The sequence below is a fragment of the Petaurus breviceps genome, unplaced genomic scaffold, assembly GCF_028583685.1.
Source record: "Petaurus breviceps papuanus isolate PSGF00001 unplaced genomic scaffold, PetGlider_PUasm1.0 176, whole genome shotgun sequence".
NCBI lineage: Eukaryota > Metazoa > Chordata > Mammalia > Diprotodontia > Petauridae > Petaurus > Petaurus breviceps.
In genome coordinates, this window is record NW_027185771.1 from 30,061,875 (window position 1) to 30,084,775 (window position 22,901).

The window sequence follows — 22,901 nt, forward strand, 5'->3', positions numbered from 1 at the left end:
ATGGGGTAGGATATAACACAGACCAGACTGGGGGAAGAGGTATTCAGTAGTCTTACTCTTTTGGGGTATAGGGTAGGGGAAAGATGGGGAGAAAATTTGTAACTCAAAATTTTGTGGAAATATATGTTGAAAACTAAAAATAAACACATTAAAAAAAAAAACACAGCACAGTGCCTGGAACACAGTAAATATTATTTGTCATTGTTCAGTCATGTCTGACTCCATGTGACCCCATGGGCATTGTCAGTGGGGTTTTCTTAGCAAAGATAGTAGAGTTTTTGGCTATTTCTTTCTCCAGTGTGTCCCCATTTTACAGACGAGGAATTGAGGCAAAAGAAGTTAATTGACTTTCCCAGGGTCACACAGCCAGTGTCTAAGGTTGGATTTGAACTCAGATCTTCCTGCCTCCAGAGCCAATGCTCTATCTACTCATCCCCTAGCTGCCCTCAGTAGATATTATACAAAATCCTTATTCTCTTTCCTTCTATTTTTCTTTTGTTTAATGTATTGCTAAGGCCAAAATAAACAATCCATAGTATTGGTGAGAGTGTTTTGTAATTTTTCAATCATGTGCAATTCCTCATGACCCCATTTTTGGTTTTCTTGGTAAAGATACAGGAGATGCTTGCCACTTCATTCTCTAGCTTATTTTACAGATGAGAAAACTGAGGCAAAAAAGGTTAAATGATTTGTCTAGTATTACACAGCTAGTAATTGCCTGAGGCTGCATTTGAACTCAGATTTCCCTGACTCCAGTACTGGTGTTCTAGACATTGGTGGACATTGTGCCACCTAGGGATCTCATCCTTGTGCATGAGTGTATATGAATAAGTTTATATATACAATACACATACATGCACAGATATACACACATATACACATACCTACATATAGACAAACATGTGTGTACACATATACATATGCATACATATATATGCATATGCATAATGCATTGCTTATAGTCATAGGTGTGTACAGTATATTCATATGTGGATATTTGCATATACATTCTGGTCCTATGCCTTTATGCTAAGCTTATACCTATAAACACATGTATGTTTAGAATTAATTAAAAAATCATACATAGAGAACTAGAAGAGATTCTCTGGCTCTCTTGATCCAGCAACCTTGTTTTACATATAAGGAAATTGAGACTCAAAGTACCTAAATGACTTGCAAAAGTCAAACAGAAGGAGTAGCAAGTGTTTATTTAGTTCTTATAATATTTCAGAACTGTACAGATTTCTACTTAGGTCTTTTTCATGTGAATTACTATTTGTTTTTTCCCCCACTATACCATTCTGCTTCATAATGCTTCAAAATTCAATAATATATACATACATATATGTAGATAGACAGACAGACAGACAGACAGATAGATAGATAGATAAACATATATTCCTATCTATCTAGAAAGGAAGAGATGCATATATGTATGCATATAAACACACAAATGTATATGTATATATTCATAGAAAAATGTTATATTATATAAGTATTTATTTTTGCTTGATATCATCCCGCATCTATGGTCAATAAAAATTTTTATTTCCTTAGTAAGTTTGAGGTAATTCTTTTTTCTACCTCAGGAATTTCTGGAAGAAGATAGTTAACCATGTAAAGGGAGATTTTGCTAAGCATTTCATGTACTGGAATGTTCTACATCTGTGCAATGAATCCATGCACAATTATGACATATAATCAGAGAAAGTAGCCATTAAAAATGGTAAATATATATATATATATATATATATATATATATATATATATATATATATATTTGCTGAATGAATGAATTCTGATCCCTATAGTCTCTTTTGATAATTTGGTTCAGAGGAGCAAGAAAGTAGAGAAATTCTAGTGGATCAAGTACAGGAACCATTAAAAATTCTTTTGGATCATATCATAGCATGGTATATTTCAAACTGAAATGAACCAGAAAGAGCATCTAGTGCATCCCCTAATTTGACTACTGAAGATAGTGAGGCTCATAGAGGTGATTGACATTGCCTGAGGTCATATATCTAATAAATTACAGAGCTGGAATTCAAAGCCAAGTCTTTTGTCTCTGAATGCAACAAAATGTCCACTCACTTATCAAATACTTCTTCCATGTTTTTAGCTTTAGATTTTTTTATGTGTTTTAGTGAAATGCTGGAGCCAAAAGAGCTGGGTTTGAATCTTAGCACTTTTGCTTGCAACTAGAGTATCTTTAAACTTGTCATACACAGACTCTCAAAAACATTTCTTTATACATAAATTTTAAGATAGACTAAAGAGTTTCTCTCTTAAGGTCCCTTACAACTCTAAAATGTGTTTTTCTTCATCAAAGAAAATGGAAGGACCGCTAAACATCAGTACCACCTACCTAGTCTGTCTTGTGCTCCTTTTTGCTTTGTGATTCCAACTAAGCTTAAAGGTTGGAATTCCAACATACTAGAGTGCTGCATATTAGGACACTTGCATTTCCTTGAAATAGAACCAGACCGTAATTTCTTCATTACTTCTCAGCATCGATAGAAAGGAATCGCATTTCATTAAAGATCAAGAGAAAAACTAAACTCTACAGATTTCATCATCAGAACAGGACCCTCTGAGTTCATCTTATCTAAACAGAAAAGTAAATGCGAAACTTCCATATTCTGCCTTCCAGAAGCTGGGCTAAGCAGTGGGGGTTTCAATTAAAAACCACAGGAAGGGAAAGGAATATGTCAATAAAACCACAAACTTGTAAGTACTGCATACTAGTTTGCAAACAAACACAGCAAGCCTTCTTGGAGTGGGAGTCTATTACTGTAAATTAGAGACTGAATATGTGATGGTGAAGGTGACTGTCCCAGCATGATCTTCTTTCATTTCATGTATAGTGAAATGCATGAATGCTCTGTCTTCAGCACCTTGATGCAGGCAAATAGCAATGAGGCACTTGACTGACTGAGGAAACTGTTGCCAGGGCCAGAAGCACTTGAAGGAGATTAATGGTATTTTCCTTGACTTAAAACTTCCATCTGAAGGAAAATGTATTTGAGCCTTTCTGCAATTACTGATCATTCACTGTCACCCTCTAATGCCTTATTGTGGCATCCCTGGGATTTTGAAAATTATGATATTCAAACACAAAATCTGGTAAGTCCTGCCAAAATGGAATTGCTTTGGGTTTTTGGTCTTAGTGACCAAGGATTAGGCTAAATAAACTCTTATAAGATTATTACAAAGAGGCAGCCAGGTATTGCAGTGAATAGAGCACCAACTCTGGAGTTAGGAGGACCTGAGTTCAAATTCAACCTCAGACACTTGTTGTGTGACCTCAAGCATTAATCACTTCATCCCAAATGCTCTGCCTTCTCCCCTCCAAAAGAACAACAGCAGCAGCAAAAAAGATTATCATAAAAAAGTTGGACACTGAGAGAAGAGGTTTTGTTTGACCAGCAATTCATGGTGCCACCTAGGAAAGCATGGAAAATTGTATCTGTGGTTCAACTGCCTAGACCAACAAAATTATAGATCCATGAAAGACTAAAGTAATAGCTTATAATATAATATATACATATACATAAACACACTCCTATATGTAAACATATATATTATATGATGTCATCTGGTTAAATATAGACAAATTTAAAAGACAGAAATAAAATTATTTGATGATGCTTCTGTAAATAATATTTTTCATTAGACTATATTAAGTAGTTGATCAATTAAGTATGGAAAATAATTGATTATTATGTAAAAATAATAACATTTTATAAAAATAGAATTTGAATGAGGGCAACAAAGGTGAAATGAAAGCACGCCAAATATAAAATTTATGCTCAATTTTATTCAACTGTGTCTTTCCTAGAATTAATGCACCTTATGGCATTTTATCCCTGTAGAGTTAAAGAGATAAACTATAGAGAAGAACCTATATAGTTTACCTAATTAATTAATTGAACTAAAATATGGCTTCACTTTAATGCAGGTTAATAACTAGCATTAAATATATTGGCTTCTCATTATGCTTGAACTGTTCATAAAATAAATCTTATTAAATATCTGATGCATTAAAGACTTTTCAGAGGTGTGAAGAGAAATTCTCAGGACTTTTAGCTATTCCCAATTTTCTTTTCAACAGCATACTTCCCTCCAAAATAGATGTTTATTTCATTGAAAGAAATTCAGGGGGGAGGAAAAAGTCAACCTGAGAAAGGTTCTTACAACTCTCATTGTTTTGATTCTTATCATAACACACGGTGTCCCTTGAAATGTGACTGCAGACATAACATTTATCATGGGGCTGATTTTATAGTGTATTTTATTCCTGAGTAAGAGATTAAAAAAAAACATTTGGATTAAAGTAAGTATATCTCAACTTCTGAGGTCCTGATATATTGTAAAGTAAGTCTATCTAGGAGTTCCATGAATTGTATGCTTGTAATAAGTGACATATATTCTAAGTTTTTTTTTATGAATTATAGACTTCTGAATCTAACTAAAACTTCATATAAAATTCAAGGTAAACTATGTAAGAAAATGTTTGTGAAGTTTTCTTTTCTTGTGCTTTTATTTTTATTGGGGATTTTTGGTTACAACAAATATAATATCTCCCATTTTTAGGTGAAGTCATGAGATGTTTCCAACTAAAAAGCACTATCACTCCAGTTTTGAAAGGAATTTGGATTGTTAAAGGTTGTGCCAGTGGAAGACAAGTTCTAGTGTGAAACACATAAATTAAAATACATTTACAATTTGCTGAGGAGTAACCACATTAAGATAATGTAGTGGTTTACAATTTCCTTCTTCAGCTCATTTGACAGATGAAGAAACAGAAGCAAATGGGTTAAGTGACTTGCCCAGGGTCAAATAGCTAGTAAGCGTCTTAAACTAGATTTGAATTCAAGTCTTTTTGACCCTAAGCCTCAACATTCTATCCAATGTGTAATCTAAGTACCAACTTTTGAAATGCTTATTAAAAGATATAAAAATTATTTTTCACTGGAAATAGGAAGGAAAAGTTTTGATAAATCACATTTAGAAATAATGAAGAGAAAAGAACAAGCATTTGAACATTTTTGTTTGTACAAATATTTGTCATCATTACATATTCACACCCTAATTTCAAGAGAAAAATTGGTATTTATACTAGTACTTCAACTTAACTTCTTTTGGTATAAATTAACAAATAAATATCAGATCTCTCAGTTCCCTTTTTTTTGTTGTTTTTACAAAATGCTCTTAAGAATAATTTATGTCCAGTCAAGATGGAGGAGTAGAAACAGCACCTCCATGCGGCTCTGGCTCTCACCACCTCCAATCTATGTAAAAGGGGATTCTGAACAAACTTTGAAGCTACAGAACCAACAAAATGACATAGAGAAGCTAATTTCCTGCTGAGAACAGCACAGCAGGCCAGCAGGAAACAGCAAGCACAGCCCTCTGGGAACTGAGCCCAGCTCCATGCCGAGGGTTTAGCCCCAGGATAGGCCTGACCAGCCTCCAACTGGAGGGACTTCAGATCACCAGCAGCTGTGGCGGTCCAGAATTATCTACACATAGATGCTAAGTACAAAGTGAGAGGTAAGTGCAGTGTGGAATGTAAGGGTTATGGGATTTTTAAGATCTTACCTGCCCCTAGGCTAAAGTGCACCTGGAACCTGGGGTGGGAGGCTTGTTTTTCAGTAGATACTTCTTGATTGGACAGTGAGTCAATAAGATTGTTACATTCTCTGAGCCAGAAGAAGGCTATATAAGCCCTGATGTGTAGCTTCGTTTTGGGGCTCACTTTGAGAATAGTTCTGTGATTTGATTGGATGAAACTCTGGGAAGCCATTGTTAAGAGCCCCCGGCTTTGAAACCCAGATGTTGATTTGGTATGTATGTAATGGTTGGACAGTTTGGAAACTGTCTACTTGATCTGTTTCTCTGTCTTGATAATTCTGTCTATATATTCTGAAGTTCGGGGTGCTGACCTTTTCCCCTGAACTAGGTAAATGATACATATTTGACTCATTAAAGTAAGCTTGTAAACCCATTTTGAGTTGCTTTCCTTTATCAAAGCAGATCCAAAAACCTGGGCTGGCAGCCACCCTGGGGACACTGGGGTGCTTGCCCCTACAAAATGGCATCACAAACAGGATCTGCAGAGTAAAGGCCAGTGCAGTGTGGACTTTGGGACCCAGCAGTTGGGAACACATTGGCTTTTGAACCTGGGGCAAGAAGCCTCTGAGGACTGCAGCTCAGCCACCACCATGTGGCTACTTCAGCTCCTGGCCTGCAGAGTGTAGGGGGACCAAGCAACCAGTCTGAGGAGTAATAGCTCTTGCTTTAACCTTCTTGGATATGGATTGCAGTCTAAGGCAGAGGTCCTGGGGTGTGTGACCAGATTGTCAGAGTGTGTGGACGCTTCAGAGAGGGATCCCAGCTAATACTTCCGGCAGCTGAGAAAACCCCAGCATTTGGTAGGAAGCTCCCCTACTTTGGTAAAAAGCCCCAAAGTCAAGTAATTGAGTGGCAACATGACCAGGCAAAGGAAGCAAGGCAAACAGAAAAATCCAACATTAGACTCCTATTTTGGAGACAAAAAGGATCAATGCATGAAACAGGAGGAAGACAGTGAAGTCAGAACTCCTGCGCCAAAAGCTTCAAAGGAAAATACGAGCTGGTTACAGGCCATAGAGGACCTTAAGAAGCAAATAAGAGAAAAGGAGAAAAAATTGGGAAGATAAATGAGAATGATGTAAGAAAATTATGAAATGAGAGTCAAGAGCCTGACTGAGGAAAATAACACCTTAAAAAATTGACTAACTCACACAGTAAAAGAGGGCCAAAAAGGCAATGAGGAGAGGAATGCTTTAAAAAGCCAAATTTTCCAGATGGAAAAAAGAATCTCAAAAGCTCATGGATGGGGCGGCCAGGTAGCACAGCGAGTAAGAGCACCGGCTCCAGTGTTGAGAAGACCTGGAGATCGAATCCCAGGCTCAGACACTTAGCACCCACCCAGAAACACCTGGCCATGTAACCTTGAGCAAGTTACTTAACCCCAATTGCTTAGGGGTGGCCAGGTGGCTCAGTGAGTAAAAGCACAGGCTCCAGTGTCGGGATGACCTGGATCAAATCCAGGCTCAGATACTCAGCACCACACCCAGAAATAACTGGCCATGTAACCTTGAGCAAGTTACTAAACCCCGATTGCTTTAAAAAAAAAGTTCACAGAGGAGAATCATTGCTTCAGAATTATATTGGAGCAAATGGAAGCTAATGACTTGATAAGAAATCAAGATGCTGTTAAACAGATACAAACAAATGAAAGTATAGAAGGCAATGTAAAATATCTCACTGGAAAAAACACTGACCTGGAAAATAGATCCAGGAGAGATAATTTAAAAATTATTGGACTACCTGAAGGCCATGATCAAAGAAAGAACCCAGAAATCATCTTCCAAGAAATTCTCAAGGAAATCTGCCCTGATGTTTTAGAACCAGAGGGCAAAACAGAGGTTGAAAGGATCCACCAATCATCTCCTGAAAAAGGTCCCAAAAAAGAAAACTCCTAGGAATATTATAGCCAGGTTCCAAAATTCCAAGATCAAGGAGAGAATATTTCAAGCAGCCAGGAAGAAACAATTTGAATGCTGTGGAAATACAATCAGGATAACGCAGGATCTGGCACCTTCTACACTGAGGGATAAAAAGGCTTCGGACATGATATTCCAGAGGGCAAAAGAGCTGGGATTAAAACCAAGAATCATGTACCCAGCAAAACTGAGTATCATGTTTCAGGGGAAAATATGGTCATTCAGTGGAACAGAGGACTTTCAAACATTCTTGATGAAAAAACCAGAGTTGAATAGAAAATGTGACATTCAGATACAAGAAGCAAGAGAAGCATGACAAGGCAAACAGGGAAAAGAAATCATAAGGAACTTATCAAAGTTGAACTATTAACATTCCTACATGGAAACCTATAATTGTAACTGATGAAACTTTTCTCACTATGAAAATAGTTGAAGGTAATAGAAAAAAAATATATATATATAATTATACATGTGTGTATATATATATACATGTCTATATCGTAGTGTATACAAGTGTATGAATACATATGTGAATGTGTGTAAGTATGTTTACAGGTCTACATAGATAGAGGGCACAGGACCAATTTAATAGGAAGGGGTAATACTTAAAAGATGAAATTAAGAGATGAGAGAGGAATATAATGAGAGGAGATGGTGTGATAGTAATGGCAATTAAAGATTCCCCTGTATTGGCTTGGTTTTCAAATTGATTGTGTTAAAACCCAGAGTTTGTTAATCCCACCTGTGGGATGGTCTTGTTGATGTGAAAAGAAAGTCCTGAACTGGGAGGAGCTGGTGATGTAGATTTGGAGAGACAAGAGAGAGGCGGAAGATCTTTTTTTTGGAAGCAGCACCTCGTGGAGAGAGAGAGACTAAGAGAATTGCTGGTGGCCGCTTTGAATTGCTCTGGACTTTTGAGACCTGCCCCCTGAGCTGCCAAGGACTGAGGAGACATGGCTGTTTTGCTGGTACTTTGTCTGTCTGTTTTGATGTTATTTTGCCAGATTTGTCCACTGGTGAAAGACTGTCCTTTTGTTGAAGAAGTCCTGGAACCTGGCTGTTCGCTAAGAAGCCCTGAGACTGCCCTGCAGACAGAGAGTGAATACTGTCCACTGGTGAGGGACAGTACTGTTGTTGCAGGGGTCTGGAGACTGTCCGGCAGACAGAGTGAATACTGTCCACTGGTGAAGGACAGTGCTGTTGTTGCAGGGGTCTGGGAGCCTTTCTGTTGGTACAGAAGCCCTGAAGAAGGATTTTCTTGTTGTATGTTTACAGAAATCCTGGGAGAGGGCTTTGCTAATGTGTTCAGGGGTTCTAGGACTGTTCTACAGACAGAGGATGAATTCATGAAGGGACTGGCAATGTATCTTATGGCCTTGCTAAGCCTTGTCTCCCCAGGAACTAAGATTGCTGAGAACTTGCCTCGTGTCAAGATGAAGAAAAGACCTCCATTTGGGTATTAAGTGCTGTGTTTAAACTTGATGTAACTCTGAGGTAGATTCAATTGTTATCCAGGGGTGGGGAACTTTTGACCTTATGTTTGGAAACTAATCTACATTTGAGAAGAGGGGCTTTGTGGTGGACTTAATTAAGGTATAGCCTAGGGGTGGAGAAGTATTTAGAACAGAGACTTTGTAATTGATTGAATGATTGGAAGGTCCTGGGGTGGGGTAGTACTTGGAGATTATTTAATCACACTTAGTAAATGCTGTATTTTGAATGATGTCATGTTTTAATCTTCTCTGTTCTTGGATGGTCACTGAATAAAATAGAGAGCACCTATACTGGTATTTTGAACCTGGGAAGCTGCCTTTGCTTGGTATTACATTACAGATGGGGCGAGACAAAATGGGGTAAACTATCTCATATAGAAGAGGCAAGGGAAAATGGTTACAATTGAGGGGAAGAATAGGAAGGCAAAAGGGAATGGGTCAACCTTATTCTCATTGAATTTGGCTGAGAGAGGAAATGAAATACACATTAAATAGGGTATCTCACCCTACAGGAGTGTAGGGGGGAAGGGTATGAGGGGGAAGATGATGGAAGGGAGGGCAGACTGGGGGGGAGGGAAGTTGGAAGCACCCACTTTTGAAAAGGGATGGGATCAAAATAGAGAATAGAACAAGTGAGAGGTGGCATAGGAAGGAGGGAAATATCGTCAGTCTTTTACAATATGTCTACTATGTTAATGTTTTGCATTGGCTACACATGTACAACCTATACTGAACTGCTTATCTTCCCAGTAAGGGTGGATGACAAGGGAGGAAGGGAATGAATCTGGAATTCAAAGTTTTAAAATCAAATGTTTATATATATATATATATATATATATATATATATATATATACTATTATTAATACTATTTTACATGTAATTGGGGAATAAGATATACAGGCACTGGGGCATAGAGATCTACCGTGCCATACTGAATAAGTCAAAGGCGGTATGGGAGAATATATGGGAGAGAGCGGATTGGAGGAGGGGATATCTTGTAAGTCTGCTATTTGGGGGCAGTGGGTAGGGAAAAAAAAAACAGGAGAAAATTTGCAACTCAAAATCTGGTAGAAATGAATGATGTAAATCAGAAGTTAATAAAGCATTTGAAAAATGAAAGAAAAAAAAGAAAAAAGAAAACATTCCCTCCTTAAAAGTAGTTCATGTTCTAATGGACCAAACAACATTCACTGAAGATGTCAGTTGCAAGTCCAATGGAAAGGCCACATGCTCCTTAGTTTGTAGCAGCAAAGCTACTGATTTTAAATCAAACGTTCTCAAAATTTTGTGTCATCTACCCCTTTGCAATGCTTTTAAACCTATGGACAACTTCTCAGGATAATATTAGGAAATACACAAAGTAAAACTTGTGAAATGTAAAGGAAATGTTATATTATTATAAAGTGATGAGATTGAAAAATTAAATTCAAGGACTATGGGTTAAAAGGTACCATGAATAACACACTGTATTGTATTCTTTGGAGAGGACTAATAAAATATTTAAATTATCTTGGAAAGAAAAGAATCATTTGTGCCCCCTCATCTAACAAATGCATTGATTGGTTGATTTATTCATTCAACAACTTTATTTGTAAATTAGCTATAATGATCCAAATGAGAATATAGATGCAGTAATCAATGAAAGAATCAAGACAAATTTTGATCAAATTGATCACTACATTAAATTGATTAAAAGTCATTTAAATTGCAAGACAAAATTTATTTAGCCATGTACTCAATTTATTAAAAGAAAAAAAGGTAAATCCAGTTCTTCAATCATAGTTCATTGTGGTAAATTTCATCTTAAAATTCCATTAACATATCTTCACTTCTATTCCTCCTTTTTTTTAAGAATTTCTCTACCCAATTCTAAAGTAATAAAATGGGCAAATGTAGTATAAATCATGGAAATTGACATTATACCTTGGTAGTTATGTACCCCACAGACCCATTTACCTGAATTTATATGATTGTTAAATTTTGCCAACATGATTCCATCATGTGGCAAACTCAGATTAAATGGATAGTCGTCATAAAAGCAGGCAAAACATATTTTTCTTAATCATTCCTTCCACCTCTATGCCAAAATAAATGCCAAAAGGCCATATTAAGAAGAATATAATTCCTATCAGTGGCATAGTCTGCATTACTGAGGCTGAATGTAATAAGATGAATATACTTTTTTTTACTTATACTTGTGTAACCTGTGAATGAAGAACACCAATTTAATGTAACATGGATACTTCATTACAGCGTGGAGATGATGCTGAGCTTCTTACCTGTATGCCAGTAGAGATGAGCTTTTTCAGAGCTTCCCAAGCAGGGAAAGTTTTGAGAACAAATCCAGTAATTGAATGTATATCCATTATCTGAAAACCAGCCTAGTGAAGGGAGAGTCTTATTCCTTAAATATTAGCCAGTGAATACATCTTTCCCTTCAATAAGTCATGCAAAAGGAAGACATATTTTGTATTTAGTAGATAAAGGTAGATAGATACAAAGTAGGAAAGCAATTGAGTTTTGAAAAATAATAGAGACAGAGAGACACAGAGAGAGAGACAGAGACGGAGAGACAGAGACAGCAATAGAGAGACAGAGATAGAGACAGAGAGAGTATGGCAGGTAAAAATTGATGAGCTATTTTTTTAAATGAATTGTAGTTGTCTTATTTATAACACTTTGGGGAGGAGATATGTCTGATTATGGCACTGATATATTCTTGATGCATAAGACATCTTTACAAGAAAGTGTATATAGTTTAACCATGTTATTCTTGTACACAAAATGGTACAGGGATAAAATATTGAAAACACAAATAATGCACCTAGAATGTTTTCTAAGAATGTGGAATATATAATAATCACAATAAAATTCCCTTTCTATTTCATGAAAAATAACTAATAAAAAAACCTAATCAAAGGAAAACCATCACAAAGGATAATATATCTGAACATCCCCAATGGCCCAGTATAAAATTCAGTTTCAAACCATGTAATGAACATATTAAAACTTATAGATATACCTTTGAAACAAGTAGACATCACTACTCCATGAGATAGTAAAGGCTTATGAGAGGGAAAATACCATTGTGTTGCTTGAATGTGACTAAAACTGGAATGTCTCTATATGAAGCCTATGAAACAACTAATACAAGAGTAAAATCAAAGATTCTTTGACCATCACAAGAACTCAACCAATGATATTTCAACCAACAAGAATATCAGAAATGACTTAGTGGTTGAGGTTTTGATTGGGAAAATTCAGGTGTGAAAGACAAGTCAGGACCAGGTCATTACCACAAGAAACTTTGGAAGAAGTCATTATTGATTATTCAAGGGAAGCAGGGTCTAAGAGTAACATGTGACAGTCAACTGCAAAAATGAATATCACACACACACACACACACACACACACATATATATATATATATATATATATATATATATATATATATATATATATGAAGACATGCCTAATGAGTAAAATTATACATCAGCACCTTCCTATATCTTTCATGGATTCATAAATGATCAATCCCCATACTATATAGATAGATTTTATTAATTAAAATTGATGAGGAATAAATTATTTTCAAAGATTAATTTTTTTGGCCCTAGTAATTCAGCCATGTTATTGATTCACAGAACACACACACACTTAAAAATGTTTTAATAGGTATTGTTATTCCACACACTTAGAACCTTGAAGCAATATACAGCAAAAAGCTTAAGTACATAGAATTTGCTGAACAGGTCAATATTGTATAGGATAAGGAAGTAGTACCTGTTAATGTTCATGTTGTGAAATACTAAATATATCCTATCCTCTCCCTCCCTTTATTCTGTTCTCTCCTTTCACCCTCTCCCTCATCAGAAGTGGTTGCTTCTCATTATACCCTCCTCCAATCTCTCCTCCCTTCTCTCATTCTCCACTGTCTTATCTCCTTTCTCCCCTCTTCCCATTTTCCAGTAGGGTAAGAAATATTTCCAAACCCAGTTGAGTGTGTATGTTATTCCTTCCTTAAGAAAATTCTGATGGGAGTAAGATTCACTCATTCAATCTCACCTCCCTCTTAATGCTTTTTCTTGCCTCTTTTATGTGAGATAATTTATCTCATTCTACTTCTCCCTTTCTCCTACTCCCAGTACATTTTTCTCTCTCACCTCAATTTTTTTATGTATAATCCCTTCACATTCAACTGACCCTGTGCTACTATGTATGTATGTATGTATGTATGTATGTATCTCTCTATCTATATCTATCTATCTATGGGTGGTATGTATGTATGTGTGCATATATACAAATACACACATACAAGCATGCATACATACATACATACATGGGTGTGAGAGTGTGTCTGTGTGTGTTTTCACCAACTACCCTAATATTGAGAAATGTCTCATGAGTTACAAATGTCATCTTTCCATGTAGGTTTGCAAACAGTTCGTCTATAATAAGTCCTTTATGATTTCTCTTTCCTGCTTACCTTTTCATGTTTCTCCTGAGTCTTATATTTAAGTCTAATTTTCTTTTCAGCTCTAGTCTTTTCATCAAGGATGCTGAAAAGTTCTATATTTCATTGAAGTTCCATTTTCTCCCCTGAAGTATTATACTCACTTTTGCTGGGTAGGTGTTTCTGTTTTAATCCTAGCTCCTTTGACCTTCAGAATGTCATATTCCAAGCCCTTTGATCCCTTAATGTAGGAGCTGCTAAATCTTGTGTTAATCTGATTGCTTTTCAACAACATTTGATTTTTTTTCTTTCTGGCTGCTTGCAATATTTTCTCCTTAACCAGGGAACTCTGGAATTTGACTACAATATTCCTAACAGTTTTATTTGGGGGATCTCTTTCAAGAGTTATTTGGGAGATTCTTTCAATTCCTATTTTACCCTCTGGTTCTAGACTGGAGGGTAGTTTTCCTTGATAATTTCTTGAAGGTTGATGTCTACACTCTTTTTGTTGACCATGGCTTTCAGGAAGTCCAATAAATTTTAAATTATTTCTCATTAATCTTTTTTTTCCATGTAAGATGTTTTTCCAATGTGATATTTCACATTATCCTCTATTTTTTCAATCCTTAGGTTTTGTTTTATTATTTCTTGATTTCTCATAAAATCATTAGCTTCCATTTGCTGCATTCTAATTTTCAAGGAATTATTTTTTTTTTGGACCTCTTTTTCTATTTGGCCAATTCTTCTTTTTAAGACATTCTTCTCCTCATTGGCTTTTTGAACCTCTTTTACTATTTGGGTTAGTCTATTTTTAAGGTGTTGTTTTCTTTACCATTTTGGGGTCTCCTTAGCAAGTAATTGACTCATTTTTCATGACTTTCTTGTACCACTCTCATTTCCCTTCCCAATTTTTCCTCTACTTCTCTTCCTTGATTTTCAAAATCCTTCTTGTGCTCTTCCTTGGCCTGCAAATCTTTTTTTTTTTTTTTTGAGATTCTGAATGTAGGAGCTCTGACTTTGTTGTCTTCTTCTGGTTATATATTTTGATCTTCTTTGTCACCAAGTACGATTCTGTAGTCTATTTTTTTGTACTATTTGCTTATTTTCCTAGCCAATTACTTGATTTTTAACTGTTTGTTAAAGTTGGACTCTGCTTTCAGTGTGGAGGCTATACTGTTCCAATCTACAAGAGATTTGTGCAGCTATTTTCAAAGATACTTCCAGGGACCTGTAAATTTTCAGTTCTTCCAAGGTGGTATGATCAAAGGAGAGAAGTTTCCTCCTCTCCTGGTCTGTGCTAAGGTCTGTGAGTGAACACAAACAATCTTTTCTTCCTTGGAACTGTGAGAATGATTCCCTTTACACTGCCACCACAGGCTTTGCCATGCTATTACTCCTCCTTTCACAAGGACCAACACTCAGGGCTAGGAACACAGCACATTCCTCTCTCACCCATGTCTGACAGAGCTTCCCTGCTGACCTTCCAGGTTGTCTTCATCATTCTGAGTCTAGAAGCCTGGAAACGGCCACAGTTGACATTGATTCAGTCCCCTGAGTACTGCTCCAAGTTAACTAGGGCAAGGTCTGTGCCAGCACAGCCCATGATGGACTGCGCTCTTCTCCCAGTCCCATACAACAGACATTTCCTTCTGTCTTGGGCTGGAATTTTTTTTTTCATTCTGTTATTTTGTGTGTTCTGCTGACTTAGGACTTCTTTAATCATTTTTTACAAGTATTTGGAAGACTTCTCAGGAAAGCTTTAGCAAGTCTCTGCTTTTACTCCATCATCTTGGCTCCCTATCCTAATAATTTTATTCTAGGGTAGAGAGATGGTCAAGTGGATAGAGTGACAGGCCTGAAGTCAGGAAGAACTGAGTGCAAATCCAGACACTGACATATATTTTCTGTATAATCCTGGGCAAGTCACTTAATACTATTTGCCTTAGTTTCCTCATCTGACAAATTATCTGGAGAAGGAAATGGCAAATCTCTATAGTAACTTTTTCCAAGAAAATTTCTAATGGGGTCTTGGAGAAATAAAAATACTGAAATTACTGAACAACAATTTTTTTTCAATTACAAAAATGATAGTTTTTCTATCGGTGCACTAGTCTGTAGAATACTGAACAAAAATTAGTGATGACAAGATATCTACTTGTCATCTTAACCTTACATGAAAATGAGGAGAGTGAAATAAAAGCAATGATACTAACGATAAATAGCATGGTACAGTAGAGACAAAATGAGATTAGTAGTAATGAAGATGCTTGCTGGAATCCTGCCTCTGAAAAAAATCTGATTCATAGATGTAATAGTAATGAAATTTAAAGATTCCCCTGTATTGGCTTGGTTTTGGGATTGAGTATTGAAACCCAGAGCTTATGAATCCCACTTCTCAGATGGACTTGTTGATATGAAACGAGAGGACTGAACTCGGAGGATATGGTTTCATGGATTTAGGGAGAGGCACAAGCAGAGAGAAGGCCCAAGCAGAGAGAGGCAGAAGAACTTTTGGGAACAACATTGTGGAGGCAGAGATAGAGAATATTGTTAAAGGCCAGTTGGAGCTGCCCAGGACTTTTGAGAGCTGCTACCCTGAGCTGCCAATGACTGAGGAGACATGGCTGTGATGCTAGTATTTTGTCAATCTGTTTTGATATTGTTTTGCCAGATTCGTCTGATGGTAAAGGACAGTGCTGTTGTTGCAGAGATTCTGGAACCTTCCTGTTTGTTCAGAAGCCCTGAAGAAGGATTTTCTTGTTGTATGTTTGCAGAAATCCTGGAAGAGGGTCTTATTGATGTTTTCAGGAGTCCTGAAACTCTTCTGCAGACAGAGAGTGAATTGATGAGGACACAATATAACTTGTGGCTTTGTTAAGCTTTGTCTCCCCAGGAACAGAGATTGCTGAGAACTTGCCTTGGGTCAAGATGAAGAAAAGACATCTCTTTGGGTATTAAATGCTGTGATGATATCTTAACCTTGTTGCAGCTCATGGGTTAGATGACTCTCCACTGCCCCTTTTGAGATGGTGCTTGGAGTTAACTGATGATGATTGTAATTCAATTGTGATCTAGGGAATTGATGATGATTGTAATTCAATTGTGATCCAGGGGTGGTAAACTTTTGACTTTTTTGTGCTCTGTGACTGACCAAATGAATGTACTTTGTTTATGATTGAAAACCAATCTCTATTTGAAAAGAGAGACTTTGTGATTGACTAAATGAATGTACTTTCCAGGGGTGGAATAGTACTTGGAAATTTTTTAATTACACTTGGTGAATGCTATATTTTGATTTTCTCTGTTTGGAGAATGTTTTGCTTTAATTTGTCAGTGAATAAAATAGAGAGTTACTCCACTGATATTACAAACCTTGTAAGTTGCCTCTACTTGGCATTACAATGGAGAAGCCACCCAACACTCTATTCAATGCCCCAGGCAACCCTCTATGATTCTTAGTTACTGATGAGGAGTGGTTGTGTTTCAGTGGAGAGAGTTTCCACATCAACCAACACTTCCTTATGAGGGCAGAACCAAGATCGCAAAGAAAAGGCAGGGAATGGCCTGAACTCTAGGAAATTTTCCTCCAAACAACTTTAATTACCATTTCAAAATGAATTCTGGAGTGGCAGTATCCACAAAATGATGGGTAAAATAACTTTCCAGCCCAAGACAACTTAGGAGGTTGACAGAAAATGTCTGCTGAATTGGGAACAAGTGTATTGGCAGCAGTGAGTTCCAGAGCTCACAGCCCACAGAGAGTAAGAGGGTCAAACAACTGTTCAGAGGTAGATTAGTGGGATAACTGTTCTGGCACTGGTTACAGGAATTGGCAATATGCAAATCCAGGCCATAGTTCTGGATGGCAATTCTGGGTCATAACCCCAGGGCAAATAAAGAGAACTATCAAATTAGAGCTTTTTGCCAAAAGGAAGTGATAATCCAGGGCATAGTTTCAGGATAGAAAAGAGTGCTTATAGTCATTCACAGACTAGTACAGTCAAGGAGAGGCACAAAAACACTTCTCCTTAGATCATATCACCTTGGAAGAACTACAACCTTACAGACAATTAGAACTAGCTATGAGAGTAGAAGCAAGAAAAATTTGAAACTTGTGATAGTTACCTCTCCACCCCAGGAGCAGAGCCCAAATTTAGCATAATGTTAAAAGTAAAAACAACAACAACAATAATAACAACAAAATCTTCCAAGTCAGGTTTGTTGGAAAAATGAACACACTACAAAAAAAGCACCTAACCATAGGAAGTTACTATGGTGACAAGGAAGATGAAAACAGAAACTCAGAAGGAAAGAAAAAAGGAAAACTTCTACATCCAAGGATTAAAAGAAAAATGTGAATTGTCCTCAGTTCTAAAAAAACGTCCTGAAAAAAGTTCCAAAAGGATTTTTAAAATCAAATAAGAGAAGTAGAGAAAAAAATGGGGAAAGAAATGAGAGTTTTGCAAAAAACATCACAAAAAAGGAGTTAACAGCTTGGTAAAGAAGGTGCAAAATGGTAAAAAATAAAAATGACATTTTATAAAACAGAAGAAATGTGCAGCTAGGTGATGCAGTGGATAGAGCATGAGTCCTAAATTCAAGAAGACCTGACACTCACTTCTAGGGCTAGTCACCTAAACAAGACTGTTGAGAGACAAAGAGAGAGAGAGAGAAAGAGAGACAGAAGGAGACAGAGACAGAGAGATAGAGGGAGACACAGAGAGACAGAGGGAAACAGAAGGAGACAGAGAGGCAGAGAGAGACAGAGTGAGAGAGAGAAGAATGAGAGAGAGAGAGAGAGAGAGAGAGAGAGAGAGAGAGAGAGAGAGAGAGAGAGAGAGAGAGAGAGAGAGAAGATCGAAAATAAAAAGGGGGGCTTAGTTGGGACAACTAACAAAAATCCACTGAAAAGAAAACTCTTTCAAAAAGTAGATGGGGCCAAATGGAAAAAGATTTACAAAAAATGAGTAAAGAAAAGAATTTAACAATGTAGAATTGGAAAAATGGAAAAGGAGCTAAAAAAGACTGGCTTCCAAATCATTCTTAACTCAATCATCTGTAAGATGTAATACCTGCATCAAAATGGGCATGGGCTGAACCAAAGAATGTGAACTGAATGAACATGAGCCAGGCAGGTTCTGCCATAGCAGTTCCAATTTATTGATCAGAGAGTAGGGTATATATAAGTAACGTAAAGCAATTATCTCCTTGGTTCCCATGAGAAAATGTTTAATGTCCTTGTTCATTTACGCATATCTGTATGTTTTATTGTCCTTGTTTACTTCTATAAATCCATATGTTTTAATATCCTTTTCCCTTGCATGCATCTATGTCTGGGTCACTGCTCAGTTATCACATCCTAAACTCCTGCAAGTTAGGAAGAGATGGTGAACCAATATTAAGATATAATACAGCCTTCATGGAGAGCTGGCTTGGGAGAAGTCCTGAACTAGATTATTCCCATTTATGGATGGGGTCAGAGACTGGCTCTTGACAAAGGGGTACAAAGATGTCCCACACCTAGATCTCATTGTCTTAATCTCATTGGCCAGCGGTAAGTACCCAAGAAAAGGTCCTTTCATCTTGACTGGAGACTGACTCCCAAACTTCAAGCTTCCTCTCCTGTGCTCCCAGGTCTTACCTGAATTCACCCAACTGTCACCTGGATTCATAGGTAGGAAGCTCCCAGCTTGTGGTCCAATTCCTGGTCCAGCTACACACATCAAGCTTAGCAGAGTTACAGCAATATTCCCACACATTGTTGGCACTATCATCTTAATTTGCTTTCTGCCTGTGAAATCAACACAAGTCAAAAGACAGGGTGCTTCTGTCTGAAAAAATGTAATACAATTCAACAGATAGAATGTTTCTATCTAATGAAGTAACACAATCAACAGATAGAATCCTTCTATCTGACAAAGTAACACAAAGTACAGAATGCTTCTGTCTAACAAAGTAACAAATCAACAAACACAAATCAACAGAGATAGAACAGAGTGCCAGACACCACAAGTATTCTCCCTCTGAGTTCTTCTTTGTCCCAGTATGTACTCAAGCTTTTACCCTCTATTTCTTCCTGTTCTGCCCTTCCTCTTATATCCTTTCTGTTCCAATCTTTGGCAAATTCCTCCCACTGTGGGCTTCACAGGTTCTGTTTCTAACAAAGATTTGATATGATAATAGGTGAAGCTCAAAGACACTTGAATAACTAAAACAAGGAGCTAAGTACCATTTTGCTTGCCATTACAACACTTCATTTCTCTAATGTATAGAGAACTGGGTCAAATTTATAAAAAAAAAAATGAGGGCCATTCCTCAGTAGATAAATGGTCAAAATTAGAACAGCCAATTTTCAGATGAAGTTATATAAAGCTACATATAGTCATTTGAAAATAAAATGACTCTCTAAGTCACTATTGATTAGAGAAATGGAAATTAAAACAACTCTGAAGTTTTACCTCATGTATCAGATTGGCTAATTTGACAGAAAAGAAAAATGGCAAATGTTGGAGAGGATGTGGGAAAATTGAGACAGTAGTGAACTGTTGGTGTTGTGTACTGATTCAACCATTCTAGAGAACAATTAGGATGTATTCCCAAAGGACTATGAAATCTTGCATACCCTTTGACCTAGCAAAACCACTACTATGTCTATATCTCTAAGAGATTAAAAAAAGTAAAGGATAAGTATAAACTCTTTTTGTTGTGGCAAAGAACTGGAAATTTCAGTGATGCCCATATATGATTGGGATATAACGTGACTTTGCTATAAGAACTAACAAACAAGATGCCCTCAGAAAAACCTGGAATAACTCACATGAATGGATGGGAAGTTAAATCAGCAGAACCAAGAGAACATTGTATACAATAACAACCATATTGATTATAATCATCTGTGATTACTTAGCTATTCTCAGCAATAAAAAGATTCAAGACTATTTTGAGAGACTTATGGTGAAAAATGTTATCCATCTTTAGAGAAAAAAATTGACGTCCAAATGCAGTTTGAATTAGTTTTTTTAAAAACTTCATTTTGCTTGTTTTGTGAGTATGCATTCATAATATGACTAACATGGAAATATGTTTGCATCACTGAACATGAAAAACTTTTGTCACATTACTTACCTTTTCAAGAGAGAGTGATGGAAGGGAGGATAAAGATAAGGAATTCAAAATTTTAAACAATGTGTGCTAAAATTGTTTCTGTATGTAACTGGGAAATTTTTTTTTAATAACCTGAGGTGGCTAGGTGGTGCAATGAATACAGCACCGGCCCTGGAGTCAGGAAGACCTGAGTTCAAAACCAACCTCAGACACTTAAATCTTACCAGCCATGTGACCTTGGACAGTCACTTACCCCAATTGCCCTGCCATCCCCCCTCCAAAAAAAAAGTAAAAAAAAATCTTCCCTTTACTAATAAATACAATGCACAATGAGAGAAATGAGTATTTCTCTCTTACATTAATAATCAATTATTGTATTAGGACCAAAATTTTTTTAGAAGCCTGTAAATTGTTCAGTCTCTGAAGGACCTTGTTGATGGATAAGATTGTCCAAATCCCCCAGGTACATGCCTTTTCATCCTGAGTATGATTTATTTGCCCACACAGCTAGAGAACCTTAAAAAGAATTTAATCTGAGGTGAATTCTGGCCCATTTTTTTTTCTACTCAGGCTAAGACTCTGGGGAAAAACATTTGTTTAGATTGCTCAAGCATGGGGGTGGTCTGGAAGCAAATAACATAATCAAAGTCATATCCTTCAGCCCTTCTTTAGAATAAACCCTCCTCTCATAGTAATATTCATTCTCCTTATTAATTATTAAAGAATCAGAGTTGCCATCCTCTGGAATACCCACTCTTCCAAGGGCTTATAAGCACTGACTGGGTTCCATGAGGAGTCTTTGGCATTTTCCAGTGTTACTGACCCCTTTTATTAATTAATTCTAGCATGATTAATAAAATTATTAATTAACCAGAAATTGTCTCCCAAACCTTTTATATGTCACAACATAGTATTAATAATGATGACAACAATAATAATAACTTATCTTAGAACACTAAAATTTGCAAAGTATTTTATGCTCATTATTTTGGGCTTCAAATCCACCTGTTGTTTGGTATTATGAGGTAATTGTAATAGGTATTTTATTCCCATTGTATATGTGGGTAAACAGACTCAGATAATATAAATGACTTGTTCATGGCCACATTGTGAGTGGCAGTGGCAGGATCTGAATCCAGAGCTTCCTGACTCTAAGTCTAACATTCTTTGCTAATGCTGTCAATATGAATAAATCAAAACATTCATAGTTGGACATTTAATTGGCTTATCACATTGTTTGAAAATGAATTTTATATTATGTCATTGAGGATTTCCATGTGCATTATATTTTGGATATTTTTTTACGTTCACAAATTCCTATTCCTACTTTTGATGCCACCAAAATTTTTAAAATATTTGTATGAGATACTGTCCACCACATCAAAAATAAAGTTTGAAATTTCTTAATTATAAAATAGTAAATGTGTGCAATGGATTCAATCTGACAGTCAACTCACTGCCAAATAGCTATTTACAGTAGACTAAGAAAGAAGGTTATTTCTTTGTATACCATGGAAACTGCCAGTTAGAAGAGAATCATTAATTTTTGATAACCAGCTGGCACCTGTGATGGTCTTATGTCTGAAAGGGTTAAGCATGCATTTTAAATCTAAACTATTTTTGATCTTTTGTCAGATGACATCAACTTGGAAAGATATAGCATGAGAAATAGAACTATCCTCACTTAGCTCATAAGTAAGGGGAAACCAAATCAGAATGGAGTGCTAATACTGCAGGTATATTTAGTGCATAGTGTATGTATATGTATATTTTTGTATATATGTATACATATATACTCATGCACATGTGTCTGCAATTCAAATGTCTATAAACATGCATGTGCTTATATTGCATGAACGTTTATGTGATAGACATGTGTGTTCATGTGTGTATATATAATATATACATACACATGTGTGTCTATAGTGTGAATAATATGTATATCACATATATACCCAAGTAATTTACTTTTGTATTGATTTCCTATGTGTATGTATGTACATATATATAATATGCATGTATGTGTGTATATATATATATAAGTGAATAATATGTATATAACATATGTCCCCAAATAATTCACTTTACAATTGGTTTCCTGAATGTTGGACTTCATTTAGGCTATTAAATAGTATTCATGTTAAGTCATTTTCTGAGTCATGTTTTCTGAAAACCTAGAGCTTCCTAACACATTGAACTTTAACAGCATCCATGCAGTTGAAATGCAATAAATCTGGTGGTTTATATAAAATTTAGTGTTTTTTATTCTTTGTTCTTCATAAAGTATATTTCTGTTG